The sequence below is a fragment of the Sturnus vulgaris genome, chromosome 11 (genome assembly GCF_052056855.1).
Source record: "Sturnus vulgaris isolate bStuVul1 chromosome 11, bStuVul1.hap1, whole genome shotgun sequence".
Taxonomy (NCBI): Eukaryota; Metazoa; Chordata; class Aves; order Passeriformes; family Sturnidae; genus Sturnus; species Sturnus vulgaris.
Window position 1 is genome coordinate 2674646 of NC_142253.1, and position 24029 is coordinate 2698674.

At 44.3% G+C, this 24029-nt stretch overlaps 1 protein-coding gene across 3 annotated transcripts in view; it reads right to left on the reverse strand.

Annotated features, from left to right (window-relative positions):
- CHL1 (cell adhesion molecule L1 like) overlaps nucleotides 1-23628 on the reverse strand; it is a 127824-nt gene extending 104196 nt beyond the window's left edge. For 2 of the 3 annotated variants that reach the window (XM_014873744.2, XM_088171245.1), the window contains exon 1: nucleotides 23496-23628. The gene's annotated coding sequence lies outside the window, so the exon portion shown is untranslated. The remainder of the gene's footprint in view (nucleotides 1-23495) is intronic. The other variant, XM_088171247.1, reaches the window with a different exon arrangement.
- Between the last annotated feature and the right edge of the window lie 401 nt (nucleotides 23629-24029).

Sequence of the window (24029 nt, forward strand, 5' to 3'; positions counted from 1 at the left end):
CATTGAACCCTTATATAGCATTTTTCATCATCAAATCTGCAAAGAAGGAGAGCTTTGTTATTTATCCCCAATCCAGATAAGGAAATTACAGCAGTGGGATAATTGCAGAGCCAGAAATAAAACTTCCGAGTCCCAACTAATGGCCAAAGTAGCAGCACAGGGCATTTTATTAACACAGGAGACAACTGAGGTCAAGATGGGCAATTTGAGCATCCCAACTTCTGAACTGCTGAAAGCACAAGGAGGAAAATGCAACTGAAAAAAAGTCATCAATTCAATGAGTGCTTTACACTGGCACTCGAGGCTTGAAGTGTGCTATTAACTCCTGCCCACAGGCATGCACAAAGACTTCACACCAACAATCCCTCTGCAAGAAAGGTCATCGAGAAGATGCTTAATTTATTGTGGTACTTCAAGTATTTGAAGTCTAATAGGATTTTTTTTTTTTTTAAATCAGAAAAAAATACATGTTTCCACTGGAAAAGGAATTCTATAGGATTAAAAGGAGTTTAAAACAATGCCAAGACAACAGAATTTTCCTCAGAAGAGAGCAATGAGTCAGAATTATTTCTCAGGAATTTTATGCTGTGGACCAGGTTTGTTGAGAGTTAATTCTTGGAGGTCAGAATGAGAGGCCATCAAGGAGGATACTGCTGGGGCTTTGCTGCCCATCACCCAGTTAAGAACTGGAAGTGGATGAAGGTTGAGTCAGCCTTCACAAAATGTGGCAACTGGTGATGCAGCAGCCACGGAGATTTCCTGACTGTACTGAAATTCAGGGGAGCAGTTTGGATTGCTCAGGGAGATGGGAGTTGCAAGGCCATGGCTGACTGCCCTGGGGGCAGAAATCTCCATGGAAAACCTCCTCAGAGTACAAGAACTGCTCACCCCAGTGAGAGGGAAGTGGAGCAGATGTGGCACAAGGCTGAGCTGGCTGGACATGGAATCCCTGACCCAGCTCCAACACAGAAAGAAAGTGAACAGAAGATGGAAGTGGGGACTGCCCAGGAGAACAGAACTACAGAAGCCTGGCCTAAACTGAAATAAAGAAAGGCAAATCAAGTCCCAGGTGGAGCTGAAGGTGACAGGGGACACTGTGGCTGGTTAGAAAGGTGCAGAAAACAACCAGGGGAATGTGAGTCACTCGTGAATGTCACCAAAACTTCTGACAAAGGGTACAGGGGAGGGGTGAGGCACTCAGTGAAGGTTTTGCCTCAGTCTTCACTGACAAGGCTTCATCTCAGGCTGCAGGGTCTTTGTGTGGGGTGGGGAAATCTGATATACAACATGCACAATGTATTGTACAATATACAATAGAAGAAGCCTTTGTTAGGGAACCATCCAATCAAGCTGTGGGTTTGATGAGGTCTGTGAGTGTGCAGGAGACACACTGACATCATCCTGAGGCTGCTCTTTATGTCCTTGAAATGCTGGGGCAACTGGTGGATCCTTCTGGAAAAGGCAACTGCCATGGCCATCCTCCAGATGGGCAAGAAGGAAACACAACCACAAACACACACACACACACACACACACACACACACACACATCCAACTGCTTGGTGGATCTCACCCCAATCTCAAGGATCATGGAGCAAATCTTCCTCACTACAGCCTGTTTAACCTCTCAATTATCACATTGGACAATGAGAGTATGAGAGCAATGAGATGACACCAGAACTGGAGACTGAGGCAAAAATTCAGCAGAAAGGGTCAGGATGATGAGGGAGATGCAGCACATAATTTAGGAGGAGAGCTGGGAAAACTGGGTTTGTCCAGCAAAGAGAAAGAAGCCTAATTCCTGTTTTCAACCCAACAAAGTCATGCCAACATTCAACAGGAGGAGCTCCAAAGGTCCCTTCCTACTTATATTCCTCCACAATGTAAATGGTTTCTCCATGACTTGTGCTTATCACTCACTGCAAAGTATGATTTTAAATTATTATTCTGACTTTGTGCGTCACTTTCAATGCAATACAAAATTCCAGACATATTTGAGAAGTATCCAACTGCAGGTGAGCAATAGCATGGCCTAAAAGCCAGTCAGCCAGAGCCAATTAAAGGCTGATCAACCTCCCCTGACACCAGAAGGCCTAATTGAACTTCTCCCCTCTGTGCAAGATGGAGATTTTTGCCTTCTCCACAGAAGCCCAGAATGAGGAGCTCACTGCTCTGAGCCTCTGCAAAGCAGGATCATTATCAAAACATAACAGGAGATGTCTGCATTGATTAAAATAATGCTATTCCACCCTCTCAGGAAAAAAAAAAAAAAAAACAACAACAAAAAAACCAAAACCAACACTCCCCTGCAAAGAGTCAACCTCAGATATTTAGTCCCAGACACCCATTTGTACCCTCCTGGCAAACAGAAAACATGAGCAGGAGCAAGTGACACACGGGCAGATTTAGAATTAAACTTCAAAAGCAAGTGATTCATTAGGAAAACCAAGCCATGTTTGAATGATTGTTAGCTACAGTCTAATAAAACCTGAGCCTGGTTTTAAAGAGAAGAAAAAATATAAGGATAAAAGTGCATGTTGACTGAAATATATAAACTTACAGTGGAAATCAATTGGTATTTATAGCTGCTGAATAATGCAGTCATTACTATTCATTCTCATTACCCTGCATTTTGCAACTGTCACAAAAAATAGAGTGACTGACTGACAGCTTTTAAAATATTTTTATGCCTCAAGAACCAAAATAGCTGAAAGAGAGCTGCAATTTTGAATTCAAAAAGACTGGACAAATTGCCAGTAGTGCAGCAATCTAACTTTCTCTTAATTCCTGGTTTTAAGTTCAAATCTCTTGAATATTCTAATTAGAACAATCATTTTTCTTTTCTTCCTTTTTTTTTGGGGGGGTGGAATCATGTTTCACTTCTATGTGGCTTTGCTGTGTGAAAAATCTCTGTATATCAGGAAGAGTACAGGCAACATTTTCCCCTAATTAGTCCATAAAAATGCTAATTTCTCTAATGAATCAGATTGAAATATCACAGGAGCAGGTAATAGCACAAATACAGTTTGCTTGTGGGGTAGGTTTTTGCTAATCACTACCACAGCACTGGGCAGCTCACAAAGCCAACACTTTAATGAGGTTAGAGAGGCAAAACACGCTCATCTGAATTTTTTGGTATAAAAAAGAGACAGTCACTTGCCTGTGCAGTCACAGCACCCTTGAATTTGTGTCTGTATGTGAAAAAAAACAGATCCCCAGCATTTATATCCCAGCTTTTCCATCCCCACACACTCAGGTCCTCTGCCTGTTTACTCAAGCTGAGGATGGGGCCATAAATCTTTATCCTGCCCAATTTCATTGTTAACATAATCCATTTCTGAGGCAGATAAAATAATACTGCCCTTTTTTTTCATGGACCAGTAGCTAATAATGTCACCAGTTTGAATGATACAAGACTGAGATCATTGTCTGTCTGCCCCACAGCATCTTTCTCTCTGATTTTTTTTTTTTCCTGCCCTTACACTTTGGCTCCTGCCTTCTGTGCTGGCACATACTGAGGCACTTGTATCCAAGCTGCAGATCTAGGAAGGAGTGGTCTCTCTCCAAGTCAAAAATCTAGGAGAATCAATGAGCTCTTAGAGGAAATCTCCTAGGGTCTGACCTTCAGGGTGGCCTTTTACTCTTTAAACCCCATGTAAAACAGCGATTCTGCCAGTCAATCCTTAGTAAAAGATGTAAAGAAAGGGACTGTTGCCTATTGGTGACACCAGAAATCTAAGCAGGAATTAAGCAGCTTGAAAAAGCCTTTAAATTCAACTCACCATTCTCCCCGAGCTCTCCATATATTCTTTATGGCCCTGTGTTCCCTCAGCCCTTTGATCATTTTATATTGAAGTAGTCTCTTGTTTAATACGCTGCTAAGATGACTGCAGGATAACATCAAAACAGGAGGGAACAGAAAGAACATGAAAGAATATGAAGTCAATGGCTTTGCCAATCACAATCCACAAACAGGGCTGGTTAAAAGGCTCAGCATTACAGAGCTGCCTTTATGCTCTCACAAAGCTTCACGCAGCGTTAAGACCAACAACAAACTGAGACTAATGATTAAAACTACACTGGGCTGCCTTTCTTCTGCTTTAATTGTTGCTTGCTTTGCTCAGAGGTAAAAAGATCTGCAAATCCAGCACCTGGTCTTTGTCCCACAAGTTTGCTGCACCAGCTGGTCTCACCATCTTTCTGCTAGAAATCAGTTTCCAAGCCAGGGTTTCCAATAAAACCATAAAAAAGGTCTCCATCATCCTCGTGCCATCACAGAATGGTTTTGTTTGGAAGGGATCTTAAAGTTCATCTCATTCCAAGCTCCTGCCATGGGCAAGGACACCTTCCACTAGACCAGGTTGCTCCAATCCCCATCCAAGCTGGTCTTGAACACCTTACAGAGCAGCTCCTCTAACAAGTTCCAAAGGTGTTTTTGAGAAAAAGAAAAAAGGGAGAAGAGCATTCATTGAAATCTCCCTCATGCTCCTCTGAGAACATCAACTCACTTCCACAAAAAAATAAAGAAGAAACAAATCCTAGTTACACAAGACTTTGTCTTCTTAATCCCCAACAACTTCCTGGTGCAGTATTTACATAAAAATCCACAGCATGTTTTGGACACCAGACAGACGGAAAAGTTGATGTCTTCTGTCTAGAACTCCTCTCACACTTGGTTTTCATGCCATATTTCTTGGCTGCCTACACTCATGTTAATCTGCTAAAATCACTTTACCCACTTGGAAGGCAACGTTTCACTTGTACTCAGTTCTATTATTCATCAGACATGATGGCAGCTCCATGACTGACTGCTAATTATCCTCCCCCCTGCACGGCACCGACAGCCGCGTTTTCGGCAGCAATTTATTCTTCCTCCATGAGGTGGGAGCTGAAGTCGGTGACAAAGACCCCAAAGAGATTTCAATCGTGTTGGGAATTCATCTTTTAATGGGAAGAGACCTGCCTTAAGTGTTATTTAGTGTATGATGTCAGCAGCCCGAGATAGCAGCTGACAGGAGCAGAACGTGCGCGCCGCCAGCGGGGCCAGCATGGGACACGGCTCTGGGGGCTGTGCTCGCTGTCACATCCCTGTCACAGGGCCACACAGGACTGTGCCACATTCCCTCCCAGCTGGGAACAGCCTCAGGTCTGCTCAGGCCCAGCCTGCAGTTCCTGGGAATTTTGGGGGTGATGGAGAAATCCCATTTACCTTTTTCCATTTCTCAGATCCGGTGTGTAACAGGGAGATACAATCCCTGTTGCAAAAAGAGTTCGGAAGAGCTGTGGCAATGTAAATTCCCAGTGTACACTGCTCCCCAATTTCTTTAATAGAAGCAAGGCTAAAAGGACAAAAAATGAGATGGCAAAACAAACTTTCCTTGACTTCTTTTCTATTCACCATCCTAGACATGCTGGCAAAGGAGGGAAATAGAGAACATTGTCCAGAATGCTCACTTCTTACACAGGAAGTTGTAGTTTTCTCTGGAAAATCTTTTGTGTATGTAAATGAGAAACAGAAGATGAAATCCTAGTGTTGATTAACACATTTTCGGAATCACAACAGGCTTTGAGGATAATTTTGCTGTTTGGTTTGGGCTTTTTCTTCCCTTCCAAATAAGCTATCCTGACTTGTCCTTTCTCTCACCTCCTCCTACTTCCATAATCTCTGGGAAAGGGAAGGGAAGGGAAGGGAAGGGAAGGGAAGGGAAGGGAAGGGAAGGGAAGGGAAGGGAAGGGAAGGGAAGGGAAGGGAAGGGAAGGGAAGGGAAGGGAAGGGAAGGGAAGGGAAGGGAAGGGAAGGGAAGGGAAGGGAAGGGAAGGGAAGGGAAGGGAAGGGAAGGGGAATCTGTCTCCTGAGGGCAGCAGAATGAGGAGCCAAGCTGGGACCAGTTTGGAGCAGATTTTTAACAGCCACCCTGGCCAAAGTGAGCTGAGGGATATTGTGAGTAAATCCATCTTTATCATGTGGTTAGAAACCACACAAGGCAGTAAGTTCAACTTGATGATCTTTGTCAGCCTGAATAATCCTCTGGTTCTAATGCAAAAAATCCTCTGTGTGCAAGTTACATGTCAAGAACTTTACCTTAAAACAGATCCTCCAAATATATTAAAAAACCTGCTCAAGCCAAATTCGCAGCCCAGTCCATGAGATTCTATTCAAATGTATTTTTCTGTGCTTTGGTATCAAATGATTTCCTCTTGCTGGTCCTTTGTTCTGGGCAAGGCTCATTTTCCCTGTGCTATTCCAGTGCCACCAAAGCAGCCAGGTGACCTCTGAGGACAAGGAAAATCCAAGCTCATCACTCAGGATCAGTCTCTGGAGCATCCGAGCCACTGAAGCCTTAAACAATCTGAATTTGCTTTTCTGAGACCTCCTTGTACATGTTTTTTTAATGTAGAAGATTAGTGCTTAAATTACCAGCAATTCTTACATATTGGAAGGACAAAAAGAAGAATGATAAAAAATAAATAATGATTCCTATGTGATATGGGCTATGACAAACTGGTGTAAGTAGAGATGGGTTGTAAAAACTACCTTGAAATACAAAGCAGAATCCAAAGAGCAACACACCAGCTAAATAAATAAATAAATAAATAAATAAATAAAAATCAATGTGCTCTGTACTGGTTGTTTGCAAAATTAGACAATTAATTCTGTGTAAACTAACCTATCAGGAAGCCACACTGTGGGGATTCAGGGAGCTGATATTGCAGTACACTGGATTAGGAAAGAATGCTTTAATGAGATCCCTGGAGAGTCTCCATGGACTTGGACCGTCCTCTCCAAAAGATCATTTTTACCCCATTTAACTGCCAGTGTGTTGTATCTCTGATACACACATGAACAAAAAGAAAGAAAAAAAAAAAGGAAAAAAAAAAAAAAAAAAAAGCCTGAGGAAAACCTACAAATAAAGAGCACTATTAACACAATTACCAGGACCAATGAGAATGGTGCTTTTCAGGCACAAAAAAAGACATTGTGTCACTTTCAACGTATAGGAGCCATCAGAAAGAACATCTGTATATTAAAACCTACTGCACTTAAAGCCATTTGCAGCCAGAATAGCAGCAGCACAAAGAAAGCTTTTACACACAGGGAGGTGTAAAAAACCATAATAATCATAAAAAAAATAAAATCACATCATGCTCACCAGAACAATCTGTGACCTGGCTTTTATTAAAATTTGATTTTTCTTTAAGTAAAGACCTAGTGTAGAGCTTGCCAAGTGCAATAAATGGCCCAGTTTAACATGTGATTTTTTCACCTTGAGCCCCAAACACAAAATGGTTGTATTTCAAAATGATCACTTGCTGTAAAATAACAGCTGGAAATCAGCAAGGCAGAATATTTTGGTGAGGAGCTGAGTAGTAGGGTTAGAAGCTGTTCTTCTATTTGCAGATTCTCTGTAAAGACATGTATAACCACAAAAATGCCTTCAATCTGAGCAATCAATACCCTCAGCTTTCAAAAAGCTTTTCTGGGGAAGCCTGTGGATTTTTCTTACTCTTGCCTGTTTTACAGAAGTGTTTCTGCAACTGATGCCTGAGATCAGAAGGAAAAAACCCTGACAATTTGAAATGAAGTGCAAATAAACAAATAAGCCAATAGAGAAACCCCTGGAAACATTTAAGCCAGCCTGTAAATTAAGATGAATTATTTTCTCTCCAGCTCTGCTATTGGAATTTAGGCAAGGACCAAGTCTTCAGTAGCAGAAGGTGCTGGACAGCAGCCACTGTGAGACCAGCGTTTATTTCCAACAGTGCCATGCCTTGGAAAACCAGCAGGTCCAGGGGTTAATGGGGTAAGGAGTTGATAGGAACACTCAGGGCTGAAGCTTTAGGCAGTTAATGAATGCAAGGCTGAATTCTTATGGTGCTGCTGCCATTTCACCTGGACCGTGGGACACCCCAAACCCAGGCTGGGAGAAGCCAACAGGAGACCAGCCACCATCAGAGCCTGCTCTCCACAGGGAAGGACACTCCAGCGTGCTTTAATCACCCCTAATTGATTTCACACCACCAGGAAACCGAAAAAGAGTTCAAACACAGTCTTTGAGTCCTAATATTTACACGGGCAAACATTTGTTTATCTGTCAGCTGTGTAATCTCGGGGCCTCAGTAGAGCCTGGGACAGGCTCTTAAGTATCTTTCTCCAGTTTTGATTAGCTGGCTGCAGAGCCAGCCCTATAAATATTCCTAACATTTGCACCCAATGGACCAGGTATTTTGTTGAGCAGACTAATTGGTTCACAACCCCTGCTAAGTATCAGCCCTATCATCCCCGACTGCCATGGGCTACGATCATCATTAGCCAAGTGACAATCTCCTGGAGAATTTGGGCTCTTTAATCTCATCTCCCTTCTCCCCGAGGACATCAGACTTATTATGGGTTAAAGCTCTCCGAGTTGGCTCTCGCTCCTTTCCCAGGATGGATCCTCAGCACTGAAGGAAAAACCCCCTGAATGTGGGGGCACAAAGGAAATTCATGGCCATGTCTCACAAAAGGTGCTCCAGAGGGAGCAGAGAGATTTGGGTGCAGAGGGACAGATGCTGCCTGCACACACATTTCTGCAATTCCACAATTTCCAAAAGATGTATGAATTAACAGGTGCCTGATGGAAGCAGCCCCTGACCAGCATCACTGACCCCAAAACCTCCTGGGCTGGGGAAGCTCCAGGGGCTGCAGAGCCACCCCCTGCCCTGAGAGCCAGCAGTGCTGGGGACAGGAGCAGAGCAAGAGATGGGACAATGGCCAAACGCTGGAACAAAAGGTGAAAAAGTGAATAAAGGTGAGGAGATGAAAGGCATGTCCTCAGTCAGGCTGAGCCCACGCAAAGAGGAGCAGCTCCAGACAATGCAAACCTGACCTTGTTAGGCTGGGACAGAAATCTGGAGATTTAAGCAAGAACACGGAGGTTCCTCTGTGCTCTGTTTCATCAGGAACAAAGTTCTGCTCTTAAACTTGGGACATCCTTTCACATGTTTTAGATCTGGAGTGTTAAGGTTTTTTTTCCTTCAAAAGACACAAATCACAGACACCAATTTCCTGAAATAGCTGAAAAATCCTCTCCACAATGAAGAGAGACATCCTCTCCTCATTGCACCCATCCAAAATGAGAGCAAACACCTCGGTAGGGACACAAAGCCCCTCCTGGCCCTCTGGAATGTCTGCTTTGACACCAAATCCTTCCTCTTAAAACCACCTGTGCTCACTGGTGCCAGACACTCACCTGATAAAGATGATAAACCACCAGTTACCATCTGGAGGAGAGAGGGAAAAGGCAGAAGGGAAAATCCAGCTGTGCTCTGAGGTTTCCAGAAGGGAAAGGGTTGTTAAAAGAGTGGAGTGAAAGCAGTTCTGTGATGGACAGGGCCTCTCTTGTGTCCAAATTTGTACCGAGGCAATAAACTCAAGTTTTGGTACCAGAGCTGCCCCTTCCCATCACAGCAGCCCATCAGCATGGAGAGGTTTATTTCTCCTTGAGCCATGCTGAGAAATCTCTGCAAGTTGGAGCTTTGGAAACCCTCCACGTTCACATTTAATTTGAAATTATGTCCTCCCTGTCAAAAAATGCCTGGGGGGGCAAGTCACTTAGGGGAAAAAAAAAAAAAGAAGAAAATAGAAATCTGAATCTTCTTGTCTGCTCTGAGTCATAACATCTGCCACTGAGGGTGCCAGTGCCAAAAACAGGATGAAGTTGTTCCTCAGAGAGGAGCACCCAAATAAAACAATATCCTAAAATAGAAGGAATCTGAACCACCTCTCAGGTAACACCTAATTATGAACTCTTAGGAAGAAATAAACATTAGTGTATGAGCTTTCCAGCACTCCTCATGTGGCCACACAAAGCAAAAACTCAATTATCTTTATTTATAAATAGAAGACATAAATGCACTTGTATGGAGACACTCATGAAAACACATTCTAGGTGTGTAATATGAAATTTCAAAGTTCATAGCTCAGGAATAAATCGAAACATTTCATATGCTCCATATTCAGCTGCTTCATTTATGCTTGTTTCTCTTTCAGGCACATCAGATGCTGCTGTACTCTGATTATTTTCAGGAAAGAGAAATGTAATATCAGGTTCAAAAGCCCAAGGCTAAAGCTACTGCCTGTTGCACAAACTGTTTTTTGAAACAAAAATAAAGATATGTATATACAGATATATCTTCCATATTATTTGATTTTCCATGTACTGCTACGATGGTTAAACAATTCTGTGCAAAAACATCCAAATATAGTAATTTAACTAATTGTGCACACACACACACACACATATATATATAAATATATATTTTTAAACACTTTATCCACTCAAATTTCAGCCTGTTCAGAAATGACCAGGCCACTGAGTTCAAAGGAAACTGAAAAGCCTTGCAGGAGACAGTTACAGGATCATCCATCCAGGGAGACATTAATTTCCCATCCCTATATTTAGAAGCAACCTATGATCTAAAACATGAGGCTTCCTCAGGGGTCAGAATGGATTTGTTTCATTTGATGTAACTGAAGTTAAATTCACCAAATAGCCCCTGGCCTTCAGGAGGCTCAGGAGAAGAGGGTTTCAATTGGATTGTTTGCTTTCCACAAAAATGAATAAAAATCACTTCAATAGGAAGCATCTGCTCAGCAGCCCAAGGTGCTCAAGATGCAACTGAGATGAGGATTCTGTACAGAATGCCTTTTGTACAGAATACAGAAAGGACTAAAATAATTTTTAATAATAATTAATAGCAATTTAGTTGTGCTGCTGATTTATTTTTGCCTTTGACAGCAAGCAGAACTGCATTCAAAAATTAGAGATGTAGAAGTGACTAAATGAGAAAAAAAAAAGGAAAATATTTAAGAAAGGAATCCCTTTAAGAAAGGAATGAGAAGAATCCTCAGGATTTCATGTACAGATGAAGTGTTTCAAGGAATGGACACGACAGACACAAGTATTTATGAAAACAGGTGAAACAAGGTCAAACAGCCACTCCAATGATCACACTGGAATCAAGACACAGCACATTTAAAACAAGAAAGAAAATCACCACAATTAACTTGGCGACCTGTCTGACAAAACAAAGTTATTGATACAAAGGGCTTGATGATTAGGAGAATGATTAGGTATTTCAAGTGCTAATAATAATACTTTCCCAAGGCAGGAGAAGAATTGATAAGGGCTATTGATCTCATGTTTCAGGATGGAAACCAAGCTGGAAATGCTTGAGAAGAAGAGAAACTAAACTAAACTAAACAATTGAAAAAAATTAAAATTAAATTAAATTTAAATTAAAATAAAATAAAATATCTTTAAGGGACAATTTGCTCCTTAATTGTGATGAGAGTTCAAGGAAGGAAGGAAGGAGGAAGGTTTGGGGCTTTTCCCAGGGTGTTGAGTCATGTGGTATTCGTTACTAACAGAGAGAGGATTCCAACTTAATTGGATCTTTAATCGGATTGAATAGGGTAATTCCTACCTCTCCGTGTTCCTAATGGATGTCACCATGTCAGGAGTTAAATGCTGAAGGACTGCTCTGATTTGAGAGCAGCTTCCAGGGGATCCTGAGGCAAAGACAATTATTGGGATGTCCACTGAGAAAGAAAACGATCACCAAGGTCGATATATTCCAACAGGATTTTGGAATAATTACTGCCCCCTCTGCCAGTTCTTACAGGTAAGACACACATAGATCCTTTGCTTTGTTTTTTTTCTCCCCAATAAATCAGTGTGTTCCCATTTATGAGCTTTCCTAGTTCTGAGGAGAACATGGCCATAACCAGCCCAATTCCACACTCAGTTTGCTGGCAGTGCAAAATGGCCAAGGCCATCCAAGGCAGAAACAGAGCTGCAGGAAATTGGAGCTCTAAGTGATCACAAAGAGTTTATGGTTTGTTAAACAGGCCAAAGAAAACATGTTCCTATGTCCACTGAAAAGATGCTGAAATAATGACTCTCTTCCAGTCCAAAAACAATGCAGGAAATGTTCTAAACAAAGGTAACACCTTTGGGATGCAATTGTAAAATAAGAGCATCTGTGAGTGATTTCCCTCCACATAACCATGACAGAATATTCTCTGCTGTGGAGGTAAAGAAGAGTTTTGAAATTTTTCTGGAAAAGTGATTTCCAGTCCTGGCTAAAGAGCTCCCATGATAGTAAAATTACTGATAGTCTTTAAGACTTCTGATTCAGTTTCTTTATAGATGAAGATCCACAGGAAAAAAAAAAAAAAACAGCAACAAAGTCACCTGGAGCACAGTTATGACTGAACCACTGCACCACCCCACAGAAAAAACCACAATATTAGGCTTAAGTTAATTATTATCTCATTATTAGCACTGTAAGCAGATGTAATAGAGTTTTGTTTCTCAGAAAAAAAGAAGTCTCAGTCACTGCTCTGGTGAAACAATTTCAAGAGGACAAACATACAGAGAGAACACATCAAAAACCCTGAGACCACAGAGATTTCTCTGTGGGATTTCCTTGATGCCTTATTTTTCCAGATTCTGTACTACATTAGGATATAACTGTGAACTCCATATCAAGTGTTCCAAGTTCTCCTCCCAAAAAACAAAACAATCCTTTTCCAGCCCCACAGCCAAGGACACGCTGCAGCTCCAGCCCCAAAAAGTGCAAACAGCAGCGAATGGAGGAGAGAATCTGGGAGGATGGGACTGCAGAACCTGGAGCTGGGATTGGACAATGAACCCAAGATGGAAATGGACCCAAACTGATAAAAGTGTGAAAACTCCTGACCCAGGGTCCATCTTGGGTGTAGCCATGGCCAGGCTCTTGTGCTGCCCAAGGTGAATCCTTTGAAGGGTTTTTAATAAATCCCTGCTTTATTCCTTTAACTCTGTCCAGCCTCTGCTCCAGCTCAGCCTCTCAAGGCATCATCCTGAAAATTTGGTTCAATGGTAGGAATACGAAGTTTCTTTTAACACTTGTGTGTGCAACAGCGGTGCCAGCAAAGTGGGAGGCACACAAGAGACCACAGTGACAACTGGGTGCTGGAATGGGACATCACCAGTGCCCAGGGACACAGGACATCACCCCAGTGCCCAGGGGTACAGGAGGTGCCCTTTGCTCCAGGGGAAGGTGGCACAGCTCTCCTGCTGGGATCTCACCCTCTGGTCCATCCCAGCTCTTGGCAGCACCGTCCTCTCCCCCAGCACCACAGCACTGCCAAAAGCCCAGACCACAAATAGGAGGTTTCTTTATCATCATTAACAAAGCCCAGAATCCAAAATTGCTGTTTTGACTGGGAAACAGATGACTCCAGCTCTGCCAACACCCAAGGTGCTCCCAATGCCAAACTCACTTTGCTCACACATATGCTCCAATACTCTGAAACAAGATCTGAAAGTCCTTCCTTTGTCCTTTCAGTGCTTCAATTCCTCCTTTTTGTGTTTCCATGTATGTTCCTCCCTTTTCTTTCCTCTACCTTTAACTGTCCTTTCAGTGCTCACAGATTTTAAGGCCTTTGTACTTTTCTGTACTGCACATTCTGTTGTGTTTGTTCCTATCCTCTGCAAATCATATCAACTCATGTTTGATTGTGTCACATGAGGTATCCAGTCTCCATCTGAAAACATCACAGTTCATTACAGTGGTTAATCACAGATAAAAAAAAAAAAAAAGTCTTTAATGTCTAATTTAAAATTGTCTGGCTCCAGCTTGCAGCTATTGGATCTGATTTTTCTTTTCTCTTCTTGATTAAAAAGCTGGATATGCTTTCCCCATGAAAATACTTGTCCCTGTAATCAAGTCCCCTCTCAATCCTCTTTTTGATGAGCTAAGCAGATTGAGCTCTAAATCTCTCACTGCAGGGAATTTCCTCCACTCTTCAAATCAATATTGTGGTTATTTCCTTGACTCTCCAGGTTTGTAAACCCTTTCTTTCAGCTGTTGACACCAAAACTGACCCTGGCTTTCCAGCACTCTCAGGGATTCAGATAAAATCCCTGTGTGAAAGGATCTATTTGTCCTTCAGCTTGCTGGGCTGCCCTTGGATCCCTGAAGTGTCCAAGGCCAGGTTGGATGGGGCTTGGAGCAGCCTAGGACAATGGGAGGTGTCCCTGCCCATGGATCAGGTGGCACTGGGTGATTTAAGGTCCCTTCCAACCCAAACCATTCCATAATTCTATGAAACGAGATTGCTGCTAACTCCACACACCAGCTTTGTTGGGATTATTTGGTTTTAACTGAGATTTCACATCATACCACATCAAACACCAGGAAAGTCTGACACAAACCTCAGTTATCATCATTTATCAAACCTGTAACTCCTCCCTTTCCAGAGAGGCCTAAATTATCTCTATTCTTTAACTCTATTTTAATTCTGTCCTCTACCAATTTTTCCATTATTTTCTGGGATTGATGCCAAGCTCTCCAATAATCTATTACCTCTTCTGCTTTCCCCCTTTGCACTTGGGTTTCTCCTGTATTCCTGCAGGAGAGACACAGGATAATGGAGCCAAAACCACTTTGCCATCCCTGTACTGTACATCACCCAATCTTTCCCAAAGATCATAACCAAGACTTTTTCCAACAGATCTTGACTGAGAGTCTTGCCTCTCCCTCCCAGCCACTCGTGTCCACCCACCCAGTTCAGCTGTCACACAGGTACAGAGATGCCAAATCCACGGGCTGAGAACAACACACACCAAAGAGCCATCAGCAGTCTGCTCATGAAAACTCTTTCAGAAGCTTCAGTGCTCTGTTTTACCTGTAAAATTTTATTTTTAGGAGAATTCAGCTTTGACCCATCTATGTATTTCATCAGCAACTGGAGCCATAGGGACAAGGAGTAATGGGTTCAAACTGAAAGTGGGAATTATAGGTGAGATATCAGGAAGAAATTGTTCCCTGTGAGGGTGGGGAAGCTCTGGCACAGAGTGCCCAGGGAAGCTGTGGCTGCCTTTGGATCCCTGGAAGTGTCCAAGGCCAGGCTGGACTGCAGCAAGATGATCTTCAAGGTCCCTTCCAACCCAAACCCCTTTGGAATTCTGTATGACATCAGCTCAGTGACAAGTTTGTTCCCCAGGAATTCCCTCCCCCTGCCACATCCCTTCGAGTCCCTGCTCCAGGAGCACATTTAGCATCAGGGATTGATTGAACTTTCAAGTGCCAGCCCCACGCTGGGTGATCCTAAGTGGACTGGACAGCCTCTCCTCTCCAAGGTGTGCTGCAAATTGCCGGATTAGCGGCGCGCGCACGGCTCAGGCAGCGCCCGCATCCTCGCCTGTCCTACATCATTTACCTGTGCTGAAATTACAGTTCAATTACTGGAGCAATATCTCATCCAGGCAGAACAAAGAAAGGGGAAATATGCAAATGAGCGAATTTAAATTCACTTAATTTAAAGGCCTAAAATTTTTAAGGGCGCATTCCCTCTCTGGGGACGTTTGGGTTCAGGGATTATAAAATACATAAAGCTGTAAATGGTTAAATGGATTGTCATTGCCTGAGCATCCAAACTTTGCATGCATTATTCTTTTCAGTGATTGCATTATGTAATTAGAAGGGGAAAATGCACAACATTCCTGACTATATCCTATCCAAGGATAAAAAATTTGGTCTAACCACTCATTTCAGGGAGCTTTGTGCACACACAAGCTCAGCATACATTTTGCAGGATCACACGGAATAGGTTTGTAGAGAGAATATTGCTTATCTGCTGAATGCAAAGATTATTACAATTTTTTCATGGCACACATGATAAGATTGTGAATAGCCCTCCAGGTTTGTTGCCTGTTGTGGTTTCCATGGTTGTTGTTTTGTTGTTATTTTTTTGTTTGTTTTTTTTTTTTTAATAAACACTGAGGCATAATTTAATGCACCAAAGATGAAATTTTCCTCTTGCTATGCAGCTGGAATTCTGTGAGGTTTCAGTGCACGGGGATGTCTGACAGGGGGAATGGCTGACAGGGGGAATGTGCTGCTCTGGCAGGATAATGAGGTACAGTGCTCCAAAAGGCAGCATCCTGCTCACGGGGAAGGAAATGGGAGAAATTCCCTTTTCTTCAGGGGTTGCATCACCTAATAACTATTACAAAAGAGACAGAGAGGGACTTTTTACCAGGGCAAGTAGTGACAGAACAAGGGGGAATGGATTCAAACAGGAGCAGCAGCTTTGGATGGGATCTTGTGAAGGAATCTATCCCTGGGAGGGTGGGGAGGCCCTGGCACAGCTGTGGCTGCCCCTGGATCCCTGGAAGTGCCCAAGGCCAGGCTGGACAGGGCTTGGAGCTCTCTGGGACAGTGGAAGCTGTCCCTGCACATAGCAGGGGGAGGGATAAGATGATCTTTAATGTCCCTTCCCACTCTGTCACTCTGTGATTACTTTCTGGTGCCACCACACCGACTGCACTTCACCTTTAATAAAGCTTTGTGACATAAAACAGCCCAAACAGCTCAATTTTCAGCAATTCCCTGGGATATAATGCACAGCAGAAAAGGCAAGCCTGAGCCTCTCCTAGCAGGTAGGCACTGTCTGGACAGGAATTAGCCAAAAATCAGGGTGAGCAGAACGCCAGGCTGAGCCCTGCATGAACAGCAGGGAGGCTGCAATTGCACAGGCTCAGCAGAGATCATAAAAATCCCAGATTTAGGTGAAGGCCTAAGTCCATCCTCACGCAGTCAATAACAGAAAGGTGCATTTGTCATGCAGGTGGTAAACCCTGAGCAATTACTGTGGATTTCAGTGCTAACCCTGTCAGTTTAATGGAGCAGGTATGGCTTAGCTCTGTGCAGCTGGGACAGCCCTTTCATCACTGCTCCTCCTCACCCTACACGCCACAGTTGGCATTTGTGTGCCTCAGAAAACAGGAATATTCATTGCTGTTTCCTGCTTATTTGTTCCCAGTCAGTACCCCAGACAGGGACATGGCACTGGAGAGGGGGCACAGGCACAGAGCTCCCAACTCTGCTGCCTGCAGAGCCCACGTGGATTCTCCAAAAAATCCCAGATGGCCAAGTCAGGGTAACTCAATCACCCTCAGCTGAACCCCCCTCATTTGTATCAGTCAAGGACTGAGCCATTACGCCTCCTCCTCAGACTGGTTAGGCTGTAAATTAGATTTTCATCGCTCCTGGGACAAAAACCTGACTCTGCTGAGGTCACTGGGAGTTTGAGCATCCATTTCAGAGGCGCCATGACTTCACCAGTGCTTTGCCTGGAAGTCACCATAGTGATCCTAAAAATATGTTAAATAAAATCCTCTCCACCCATCCCAGTGGCAGATAGCAGTGCTTCAATTTTGTGCCATTTTCTTCTTCAAATGCAACAAAAGGAATATTTATCTCAAAGGAATGTGGATGGTGATGACCAATATTAATGCAGTTTTCACCAATGCCTTGGCAGATCTCAAAGCAAGTACTGAATACAGTTTATTTCTGTAAAGCTGAGTAATAATAAAAAAAAAATCAGACAGGATCTCCTCTGACTTAAAACAGAAATCCTCTAAAATCTCTTCTCTCAATGCAACTTTACTGGAACAAAGTCATTGGTGGAGTGATATGAAAGAATAACTTGTGAAAAATAAAGCACTGGGCCCTAACTCATTAAAACACTTGAGCAATAACCCAAATTTTAGGTAATAAGTTCACTGAACTCAGCAAACATATTGTGATTTCAAGTATTTTGCTGATGAGGAAGTAAAATCAACAAAATCAAACAAACAACCATGGATGCAATTGTACACACAGACCTGGATCAAGCAACACAAACTGGCCCAGAAGGAAGGATTTTAGTGATGGGCAGACAGACCTACAAAATCAACCTTGAGAAAAACATATGGCTGCTTCCAGACCTACAGACAATCTCTTCTTATTAACCATTCTCTGATTTCAATAAACTGCAAAAAATAACAGTGCATTCTGTGATCATGTGTTAAAAAACAAAAAGCATTATTGAGTTAATTATTCCTTTAGCTGAAAGCATTGTTGGGAGGTTTTCTAACGGAAAAAAAAAAAAAATCTGCCCCACAATAATAATTTTACTTTCTCTATCAGCAGAGCTATCTTTCATCAGGACTAATTTTATTTGAAGCACTGGGGATGCACACTGGCACCAGGCATTTTTTACTGAGACATTGTTCCAGGTTTGCATTGGTTTTAATGCTGGAACAGCACGTGACAGGACAGAGCACTGCATTTTTCAAATATCCTTTAAAGCTGTGGAATACACTCCTTAAAGGCAGCCCTCTCTGCTTTCAAGTGCCACACAAGCACAGCAGGCAGCATTCAAAGCCACCTCTTCTGTGTCAGCCAGCAGGGAAGGCTGACAGGGAATTGCTTGTGTCACACTCCAAAAGTCACCAAAGCAGACACACACTGAAAGGTGGATGGGCCCAATTCTGCGGTTTTTTTTTCTTTTTTTCCTATTCCTCTGAGTAGATTTCTGCCTTTCCCATTCATTCAGCCATGATGCTGCTCTGAATAGTGACTTAAACCTACCAGAGTCATCCCATGGGCCTCCCAAAAAACAGAGAAGCTTGAAATGAGTTTTCTGAAAGTACTAAAATCATCTAACTAAGCTGTATGGAGAGGTCAGAGGGCTTTGGCTCACTGGAATGTTTAGAGTTCTTTGGCACTGCAGCCTTGTGCTCTCACTGCTTGGCTTGTTTGTAGTTACACTTTGTATTCTCCAGGAGGGCACAGAGACTCCCCAGCCATCAGAGCCCCTTCACGTGGGCTCATCCCACCTTTAAAACCCTCTCAGGAGCAGCAATGAGCAGCTCCGGTGCTGCCTTTGATGCTGTCATGAGGAGGAGGATGAAGAGGAGGCAAGTGCAGCATCACCAGGCAGGGGACAGTGACACAGGGCCAGGCTGGGGACCAGGAGCACCCCCAGAGCAATGCAAAGGCCCCTCGGTGATGCACTGGGGATAAACATCCTGGCAGGTGTCACCTTTCCACACCTCCCTGACTGCAGACACGGGGAGGATTCAGCAGGGACACTGGGAGCTCTGGTTTTTGGCACAGGGACAGTGGCTGTGTGAGGCCACCTGTCTGGAGCTGATCCCACAGCCAGACTGGGAACCAGCTGGTGAAAATACCCCAAAAGCTGCACTCTGACAGAAACAGCCCTGCCCGGGCTCAGGGCAGCATCCAGACATCCCAATTCTGCTGTGCCAGAGACCAGGAGCAAAGATGGGGATGGATCCAAGCATTGTCCCTGTCCTCCCCAACCTCCTCTCCAGCCTCCCTTAACCTGAATCACATCCTCATCACACCTCTGATTTAACTCTGTCTGTTGCAAGAGAGAAAAAACAAACAAAAGCAGAAAAACACCCAAAGCTGGTCATTTTCTTCATGGAGAAAAGAGAGGACTAGCAAGGTCAAAGGAAAATATGAAGAGAAGCCCTAATGCAGAGAGCAACATAATTTTTGTACTTCTTACATAGAACAGGATCTGCATTTGGAAATCTCACTGAAAACCACAAGCTAGTTAAGCTGTAACAATAAACACTACTTTTAATGATAAACTGTTCTCAATCTGCATTTTTTTTTTATTTTTGCATGTCCAGGTGCAATGAAGGAAGAAGGAAACATCTGCTAGGGAGTGCTGAAACCCCAGCAAATAACATCACCAGAGCCATCACACACACTGTGCTTCATGCAGGGTGCCTGGACATGCTGGGAGGAGAAACCTGAGGCACCAAATATTACCAAGCACCTTCATCTGTTTATTGTGCAGAGGCAATCACTAATCAGCATCTGGGAATGCAAATGCACTCACAGAAATCAATGAATAAAACAGATAGGAGAGAGTAGCTAGGAAAAGAAAAAAAAGCTAAATACAACAACCTTGAGTTTTGAGCACTGACTTTGGTACACAGAAACAACAGGGGAAAAAAAACAACCCACAACAAAGTCAGCCAAGCTCACAGGTCTTCACCTAAGCTCTTCACCTAAGTCTGTCTGAGCCCAGAAAGGCAATTAATGACAAGTACACAGATTATGAACTACAATAATCTTAGCCTAGGAACGGTGACAACGAGCTGGGATTTGGTTCAGTGTGGTCTTAGCAGCTCCTGTGGGCACTGCTGCAACATCCCCCTCTAGTCCCATGCATGGTAAATTATCCAGTACTCAAGTTGTGTAAAGACAAGTACCTGGATTCCTTTTTCTCATCCAGATGGAAGAAATCTTCCAGAATGCCACTGCTATTTAAGTAGAATGAATGCCATGACACCCTGCAGCCCTCCCAGCCCTTTTCCCAGGTAGAGTTTTAGCAGAGTGAGGATTTGTCTATATGAGCATAGAGCAGAAGGGTGGAGATAAGTAGAGCAAAAAGGTGCTGGGAGCCCCAGGTGCACCCACAGGTCGTGCAAAGCTTTGCTCCAGCTCAGGATGGAAAGCCCATGAGCAGCTGAAGGGCACAAACTGAGCTCCTGAAATACCCAGGCTCACGTTCAGCCCAAACTCACCCTGTTGGGTGCCTGTAACCCCAATAAAAGTGCAGAGAATGAGGATGAGGATGGGATGATGCAGGATTCCCTCCCAAGGTGCAGCACACGTGGAGCCAGGGGAACAAAACAGAGTTCACTGACCAAAATGTAATTAATTGAATCCAACACTGGTACTTCAGGTAGATAACCATGATAACATTTATCTTCCTTCTGCTCTTTGGGTACTAAAGCTGTTCTTGGCTTACACAAAAAGATCTGGTAGGGACCCAGTGCCTGCTGTGAGGAGAGCCCAGCAGAGCTGCCCAGCCCTGTGGGCCGTGGGATAATTCAGAGCACAAATTCAAACCACACATTCCACGTTCCACATCTCAAAGTGCAGGGTGGGGGAACCCCACAGACCTTGCAGCTCATGGCAGCACAAGGGGAACTGTTCAAACAGCACCTGCTAGATGAATTTGTTTGATAGAACTTGTCCCACTAGTGAATTGGGGTTTTTAGGAGTCTAACCAAGAAAGGACAATTGCAACTTGTTATAAAACACTGAGCACATCACCACCAGAATGTGGTTACAAGATTCCTGCTCTGTCTTCATACCCACACTCTGTGCTGGGACATCAATTTTCATTCTCCTTGATTTAGGGTTGTAATAGGGTGGGCTTTGTGCTAGTAAAAAACCCATGATCTGTAACAAAACTGAATTTCTACTTTACTGGACAAATATACCAAAAGAAATTGTGGCATCTTGGTGGGTTGCTAAGCAACCAAGAGCTCCAGTGTCACTTGTTTGTGATCAATTCAAGTCATTCATAGGGCTCTGAAGCACCAGCTCAGGAATTCCAGCAAAATCTGTGCCTTGGGAAAGCCAGGGGGACTTCCTGACACACAATAACACTTTCTTTCCTCTAAGATAAACTTTGTAGATGTTCTTTTGATCTGTGTGATATGTTAATTCATTACTCTTAACATGCTGCTAATGGGAAAAGCTATAATTAACTAACTACAGCATTGTAGTGCGTGCAAGATAAACTGAACTAATTAGTAGTATTTAAAGTAGTCCCTGTCCTCTCCCACTGGGGAAAGGAGCAGATCCTTTCTTATCACAGAAGCAACTGTCCCTAACATCGTTTTATGGAAAGAACAGATTCCTTTTTGTTCCATTTTTTTCTCCCAAACAGAAGTGATAAAGTAAATTTTTACTGGCAAACAAGGTGGCTCCAGTCCAAGCCACTCGAGGTACACATCCAAGCTGTGAATAATGCAATCTTTCTTTTAAATTAAGGCTTATCTGTTGGCTTTCTTGGGGTAAAGAAGTGGATTGTTATGTTTTCATTCATGAAGTTTAATTACTGAAGTAACTCATACTAAATGCCCACAATAATTACATTGAGTTAAACGTATACTGAAGTACAGTCTCTTTATTTCAGCCTCATATTCAAGATTCATCCCATCCCTATTTTGATAAAAATCAATAATAAACAGGAAGAGTTTAGAAACAAATTGGTTTCCAAGCTGTGTGCTGCATGTGGCAAAATTTCAACTTCTTGATTGCTGGCAGGTGTTTTTTTTTACTAAAGATATTTAATGATACTTTCACATACACTGGGCAATATTTCTAAAGAAATCACCTTCTGCAAATCTCGGTGTCCTATCCTGTGCATCTTATTTTAATGTCACATGATGTGGACTTGTAGTTCCTCTGCAAGCCAGACTCACTGACAGCAGAAGCTCAGCCTAAGTGAGGACCAGAAACTGGTGAACCAGAATCTCGGAATTTTTAATGACCCATTGAGACAGGGGTTTATTTGGCTTGGGTATTTTTTGGAAAGACAAAGAAAATGTATTACTTTTAAGCGAGAGAGAAGTGTTAAAACAGAGGAGTTGTGCACTCTGATATTCACATTAGAAGATGAGCAGAGGCACGTGGGAAGCAATGGCCAGAGGATGGCAAGCACAGCTCCAAAAGATAACATTTCATGTTCATAAATGGCCAAAAAAATACATATTTATTTAAAGTGCAGCATTTTCATCTCCTTTCATCGGACCTGTATCTAAAATCATAATATTTATTATTTATTGCTCATGGAATGGGATTTGGGGGAGCTACACAGCACACATCAACCCGGTCACACCAAACAAACCCTTGGCAATGACACAGAAATGCCACCTGTCACCGCTCTGCTGAAATTTTCCAAAACCATGTTTCAAGCAAAAGTATTCCCAGGTAGTGCTGAATACCTGTACACAATCCAACAAAACACAGCTTAGTCCCTTTCTACCCCAAAACGAGCCGAGTGTCACTAATGAAGGAAGGGACAGATGAAAAGCCCACGTACATTTGCTGTGCCTTCCTACTGGAAAACAGAATCTCCTCCTGCGTTGCCAGGCTCAGCGATGCTCTCTGATCGCGCTACACAAATCAATAACACACAGCCCAGACACCGAGCCGCAGAGATTCCAACAGCTCTCCTGCAGGGCAACACCAGCACATCGCTTCCCCAGCGAGAAAAACATCCAAAAAACCCGGGGACTTAGGGAATTATTTAGGTACTGCAGCAAAACCACCCAGAAATCCTCTCCAAAACCGTTTGGGGAGCAGAAACAAGTGCTCGCCAGAGATGCAGGACATCCGGACTCGCGAACTTGAGCCCATCTAAAGCAGCACGGGATTGCCCAGCCAGCCCCCAGAGGAGCCCCTGGCCATGGCTCTGTCCCTGGCCATGACTCTGTCTCTCCCCTGGCTCTGTCCCCTGGCTCTGTCCCCCGGCTCCGCTCCCCCGAAACTTTCCGCGGGCAGCGGCTCCTCCTCCCGGGGACCCGAGTGCGGGATCCTGCCTGGCCCCGGGGCACGGAGAAGGGTCCGGAGCGGCTCCCCGGGACCCCCCGGGACCCCCCGAGCTGTCCCCGGGCTGGGCTGAGCCCGGCTCCGCTTCCCCATCGCTCGGCGCCGCCGCTGCGGGACCAGGTGCGGTGCCGGCAGCAGCCAAACCGGTTTTCACATCAGAGCGATAATAATTAATTAAAGAGCGCTTTGGGAGCCAGGCAGTGAGAGCCGGGGCACCCCCGGACCCCCTTCCCGGTGCCTCCCCCGTACCTTGAGCCCGGGCGAGCGGAGGGGTCCCGGTGGCGGCCGCAGCTCCGCAGCCCCGTCCCGGCGCTCCGAATTAATCGCTCCACCCCGAAAAAAAAAAAAAAAAAAAAAAAAAAAGAAAGGAAAAAAAAAAAAAAAAAGGAGGGGGTTAGGAAGGGAGGGAAGGAGGGGGAGCGGAAAAACCCAACGCATCCACCCCAAAGCCAGCCCCGCTCCACACCCACGAGGAGGGAGAGGGTCCCTCCGTGACTGGCATCGCTATCTCCTCCGGCGGAGCTTGCAGGGAGCCATGGCAACGAGCCCCGCGCTCCCCACAGCCTCCCCCGGGGCACGGCCACCCCCAGCCCGGTCCCGGCCCCGGCCCCGGCCCCGCTCCGGGTCCCACCTGCCCGAGCCGAATCCCCTCGGCCCGAGGCGCTGCCAGCGGCACCTCCGCCCCCGCTTCACCTGGGGATGCGCCGGGAGCCCGAGGGATGCGGGAAGCGAGGAGAGGAGGGAGCGAGGGCAGCCCCTGCCCGCCCCCAGCCCCGGCAGGTG